We start from the raw sequence: 6,341 nt of genomic DNA on the forward strand, positions 1-6,341 counted from the left end.
AAGCAAGCTCCAAATGCAAGCTTCAAGCAAGCTCCATCCTCAAGCTCCACGTTCCAAGCTCCATTGCCGCGCGAGCAAGACAAGAGAAGAGAAGAGAAAAGAAGAAGAGAGGAGAAGATGGAGAGCTTCTCCTCCACGGTCTCTCACCCTCACACACATACTCCCTTACACTCTCACACTCCCTCTCTTAAGCACAAGCTTAATCAAGCAAGCAAGAAGAAGAAGAATAAGAATAAGAATAAGAATAAGAGAGCCACTTTTGGCCACACATAAGAATGAGCTTCTCATTCACTTTTTAACTTTATATACAAAATCCTAAATTCCTTTTGGGCAGTCATCCTCTTATCTCCTTTTTTATATGGCCGGCCGTGGCCTAGGCTCTTTTCTCCCTTGTCCTCCTATCTTCCTAGCTTCCTTTCCGCCGCCCGTCTATATTTACAAATTGCATAGGTGAGAGCCCGGTACTCTGAAAATAAATCATGGTGCGCCTTGCGCCTTTTTCCTTGATTTAGGGCTTTTCTGCACTTCTTGTGTTTCCAGATTCTTCTTGGTGCGCCTTCGTCTTCTGTTTCACTTTTACCTTGGCTTTGTTTTCTACTTTAGATTTTTCAACTTTTCCACCTTGTTTGTTTGAGGGTTAACATTGCCCCTTCCTAGACAAGTGCTAGTCCCATGGCACTCACCGTCGTAGGTAGTAGGCTTTGGCATGCACCGAAGACGTAGGTGTGGAAGTGACATTTGTGGTTTGCCGTAGAGGAGTTTTGGTGGTGGTGCGGATGAAGGTCGTTGGGGGCACATTGTTGGTAATAGGGTTGGGAGTTGCACTCATAGGTTGGTACAGGTGTTGATGTGTTGGGGATTCTGTGGCCGACAATTCTTGGTGGGCTTGCATGATGATAAAGGATAATAATTCAGAGTTGTGTTGATGAGGGGCGAATGACACTTTAGTGGGAGTCTTCAATACTTGCAATTGAAAATCTCTCATAGGTGGTCTCTCCCTCGAGGTAGTGCTAGTCTTCTTTATCGTGCACAAGACGTAGTTCAATTAGTTTGGGAGATAGGTCGAACTCTGAGTAGACTGAGAGTATTGTCATGCACTTGAGGACCCAAACTGTGAATATATTTTGGTGCAGTTATTATGTGAGTGCTCGTGCATACTTAGATATTACGTAGTTAGAAGACCGTGGACTGTTTCCTTGTAACAACATGTGGATGAAGCAAAGTTGTTCATGTTGAGGAGAAGTACACATGAATGTGTATGAAACATCCCTTGCGTTGTGTTAGCACGACGAGACAAGCTCCCTAGGTATGTCTTGCCCTTGATGTGCCCTGAACAATTGTGGGAAATGTGTAGAGGGCTAGGGAGCTAGGGATGGAGCCAGCCGACCAAGGTCACTGGGCTTACCGAATTTGCGGACCCCTAGGTGTTGTGCTATGATTGTGAGTGCTTTTTTTTTCTTTCATTTTCTTTCCTTTTCTTTTCTTTTCTTTCTTTTTTTTTCTTTCATTTTTTTGTATATATAAAAGAGAATAATATGAGTACAACCATTGCAATACATTGAGGCTATGAGCCTTTCAATGGATTGAAAAATGTCGAGATTCGAAGGCTCTGGAAATGGATATTACAACAATGATTGCGCCCTAGCCTCGTTGCTAGAGAAACAGTTGTTGAGATGGGGAGATACACTGGAGATTTTGCAAAACCTCTTTGTACCGTGTAACGTTGGTACAATTGAGGTAACAGCTGCCATGAGTGCCAAGTATCCAGAAAGAGAGAGAGTGGCTACTGATTATACTTTGGGCTATACGATGTGGACAATCGATAAGGGTGATTTTCACTTTCAGCGGTGAGGCTTCCGTCATGGCTCTTTGTGAGGTTGGTGGTCTTGTGGTGACTTGGGCATTGAACACTTTCGTACAAAGACATGTGTCGTCCTACATCCACTTGATACTTCGTGAGAGAATATGCAAGTCACATACGTCAATTATAATGAACAAATGCAACACAAAAAGATATTACTTTATCAAAATCCTATGATGTTGATTGCGATGCATATCCTCGACGCTTGTTAAAGACGTGGCATATATTAGTAGTAGGTAAGGAAGTTTATACAATTGGGGAGCCTCTCCCTTTAACCACTTAAGGATAAAAAGTCATGAAAAAAAGGCATTCGGCAAGCACCTTATACATATAGGGCCTATTCTATTTATATGAGGCGTGGTGAATTTGGGTGATCAGACGACTGGGGCTGTGCGAGTGGTGGGCTCCTGTTAGGTTGGGCAGGGAAGATATCGATTGGGACCCGAATGGTGTAGTCCCTGGCTGCAACTGTTTCAAGAATGCTTTTAAATAATTTATCGAGTTCCCTCTTGTCTCTAGCTGTCTTCTCCTTTTTCGAGCACTTGGTGCTCGAGCGTTTGGTGGGGGCCTGCACAGTCGATGTTGCCACACCCCGAGTGCTCCCTTGAGCCTTTGTCCTCTTGGCTTGGGGAGTTTTCGGCGTGCGTCCTGGGTAATGCCTCTTGGGGCCTCTTTTCGGCACGTACCTCTTTAGGGTAGATACGTAGCGTTCTGGTGGGGGCGCTTATGCTCCCTTCTACGGAGGAGAGCTTCCTTGCATGCCAGCTACATTGTGTGCTCCATGATGGCTATTGTGGGGAAATCCGTAAAATGTGAAGCAAGGTTAGGCTTTGAGGCAGTATAGAATTATTTGCATGAAAGAGATTAAATAGTGGATTATCAAGCGCATATGAGGAGTGCGGTGAGGTGAGGCATACAGTGTTTATTGTAGAGGGATGGCCACCGTGAAGATATTCGTCCTACTTTAACTGCTGCGGAGCATATTCCAGCTATAGTAGATCTTGGCTTATGCTAAGTTGTGTGGACTGGTTGTCATGGAGTGGAGCAGGGCTCGTCCCCGGAAGGATAGACCGGAAAGGGGAAAGGTGTATAGAAGGGGACGGCACCCCATCTTTGCCACATCAAAGATGTTGGTCAGGGCTTCCTATGGTGGTAATGAGGGTTGCATGCCCTCCACCTGGAGGCGGGAATGGTCACACGACTTCTAGATGTGTGGTGAGAGGAGGACCTGAGGAGCTTAGCCTGTCAAACCCAACTCTTCTCCCTGCGCTTGACTATCATTGCTTGTGTGTGTTGATATTATCTATATAGGGTCACAAAACTCATTGTTTATTTATGTATATATTTACGAATCCATGTCACTTCATGAGGATAAAAACCAATTGTAAAACTCAGGATTGTACTGGAGTGTGGTATATGCATCCAGTACTTGTTGCAACTTACTCAATAACGATAGATATTTTGCAACATCGAGTAGCATGATACCTTGTCCGAGTCTACTGGCAACATGTAACTCCTTCGCAGTGAGAACCTTATCAGCCAGAGAGTTCTCTCGGCTATTTCTAGCTAAGTTCGTACCCCAAATGGCAGTTAGTAATCGAAAGGAAGTTGGCGCCACATAGGTTGGTTCTCTTTGAGAACACCATTTAGCCAATCGCTCCTCTGAGACTATCATAATTTGGACTCCTAGTTCAGTCATTGCAACGTAGTTTTCAAATCAACGTTTTTCAAATTGACTTTGCCCTTCTGATTGTCACTTTAGTTGCTCTATCTCTAAGAGATTTGGTTGGTAGAGCACATCATTTAATGTTACAATTAAGCGTAGTTTGTCGGCTTCCTCATCAGAGGTGAGTCGCATGCATTCATGCAGAAGCTTGTCATAGTGCTCGTCAAGATGTTCTTGCTCTTCCCAGGATAGGGAAAATGGCAAGTATTCTTCAAGCTGCTCCCTAGGGAATGCGCCCATGTCTGCAAGGACATAGACACATGCGAATACTTTGAGCTTAGCATCCAACTCAGTTAAGCATTCTGTGACATTTCTATGTTTAATGAGGGCTTGCTCGATTGCTATCTCATGCAAGGTTCTAGGAGTTTCCCTAGGCTTTAGCATAGCTGGGGGATCAGGCCTAGATGAGCAAGATTGGTCAACTCTAGGATTGCTTATGTCCTCGGGGTTTCCATGTGTCTCCTGAGGCTTTGTTGTTATTGCGTCATGGTTCTCCTTGGATGCGGCTGGTAGAGATTTTTCGCCTTGTTGTGACAGTGTTGTATCCACTCTTAATTGGTCAATGCAAGTTCTGTTTTATCGGTGGACTGAGTATTGCAAGCAACCGTTGATGGTAATGGTTGCTCTGACTTATCAGAACACATGGATGCGTCTGAGGTTTCACAGTTGTTAGGAGAGATGGCAATGGGTTCATTGGTGGATGGGTTTGATGTTTTATTCCTCAGCTCTTCAGTGCTCTTAGTCTCGATCTTATTGGCATCTACCACCACTTGCAACTGTCGTTGTTTCCGTTGTTTTGTCCTCTTTTTCTTGGGCAATTGTGGTGTCTTCTTTAAGGACTCAAGACCCTGAACTAGGTCAATCGTTGTTGTTCTTGGTTGGGTCTTAGCACTCTCTTTCTTTGGTGTGCTCTCATGGGACTTAGCCGTGACTTGCTGAATAGCCTTGCTAGGTTGTTTGGTCGGATGCGCCATCTCCTTGGACACATCTTTGAGAGGTTTCTCCTTAAGCCTAGGCTTTAGATGCTTCAACAGTGTTGGAGGTATCAAGGATGTTGGATGTGACATCTCTTCCACCGGTGAATGGATAAGGACACATTTCACAAGGGGCATCATCACGGCCAACGGTTGTGACTGCTGTGATCCTTGATTGGAAGTAGTAGCAGCTAGTTCAGTGGACTAGCTACTATTGGTGGATTGCAGTGTCAAGTCCTTAGGCCGATTGGAAGTGGTCGTGTCTTTCATTGCCCTTTGAGCATTCACTTGTGTAGATCGAAACATCAGTTGAGCTAGCCACGGTGGATTGCACAGGCATATCCTTGGGTCGAGAGCCATGGGAGGTGCCATGCTCCACCTCTTGGGCCTTTGAAAGCTTAGCTGGAGATAGGGATTGGGATTGAGCAGTTGCACTTGACGAGTGCTATTGTGCTTCCTGTGTCCGTGTAGGGAAAGAGGATGTAGGAGACTTGGGACTCCTAAGTGGCTTTGACACTGGTTGGAAGATTTGCTCGTGGCTGTTAGATGATTTTGCCATTTGCTTTGTTGAGAATTTAACCTTGCCATGAGCAATGTTGTGCCTATGATGCCTGTTATCCTCTTGGGAAATCAAAGGCTCCTCCAGCACCAGCGGCGTTTTCTTACCCTGAACGATTATATCTAATATCTGCTGGTCAAGCACGCTAGGCTGAGGATCTACTCTTCGAATAGTCCCGTTTGGTTTCTTGATTTCGATCGTGAGGGGCTTCGTCACTCCAATGTTTTTGACTCGAGACTTGGTTTTTCGTTTAGTTTTCCTTCTATGCTTCTTTTCTCTTGATACGCTCTAGCCTTCAGCTGATAGAGGAGGTTTAGCAGGGGGTTTTGGTATCCAAATCCATCGGTTACCTGCGTAATACCCTTGAGCATGTAGCAACGCTTTGGATATCCATCTTGGCGTTGTGCTAGCTCTCCATCGATGCCTTTGTCCATAAGACTTGGGCTTCTTTTGGGGTCTTCTACGATATTTGTAAGTCCAAAGCCCGTCCTTGGCATTTTCTACTGACCTTCTTGTTTCAAGCATAGCCTCACTCACTAGTTCTCGTTGTTCAACCTGTGCTTGTATGAACTCTTTCAACATGTCCTTGCTCTCATTACTAGGCTTACCTGTTATGTCAGCACCTTCCTTGCCTTTCCCTCAAGGTTCGATGAGGTCACCCTTGCTAAAGGTTGTGACTATCCTCACACCCAGTAGTGTCAAGTGTATCCTCTGTGCTACCTAATCAGCCTCACACTTGGTTGCCCTTTTGAAGGGTCGTTCAAGGAGGGTTTCCTTTCCACAACTAGCACTATTTGGAGAAACATGGAATAGGACAGGCAAGCTTTCAATTTCAATAGTTACAAGGATTGTGCACTTTTCTATGAGTGCTTGGGGGTGTCCCCCATATGGACTAATAGTTGCATTAGTCGGTGTGAGCTCTGGTTGGCCCAGAAGAGTCCATGCTTCTTTCCTATATTAAACTTAAATTTAAGGAGGGGTTAGAGGGAAAAAAGAAGGGGGGGATGCATTTGATCACCTCTCTCCATAGATTGGTTTCTCCATGGCATACAATAGACCTTGACAAGTAAGGTTAAAACCCTAAACCCTCACATAGTAGGGTTATTGAATTAATCATAGTGTGGGAGGGGGGGATTTGGCACTCTCCCATGGTTTTGGTAGAGATATTCAACTCCCCTTCTTCCAAAGAGAGCTTGGTGTAGTCACTTTAAGTATAAAGGG

The sequence above is a fragment of the Lygodium microphyllum genome, chromosome 17 (genome assembly GCF_053477565.2).
Source record: "Lygodium microphyllum isolate KBCC chromosome 17, Lygodium_microphyllum_v1.1.10, whole genome shotgun sequence".
NCBI classification, from domain to species: Eukaryota; Viridiplantae; Streptophyta; class Polypodiopsida; order Schizaeales; family Lygodiaceae; genus Lygodium; species Lygodium microphyllum.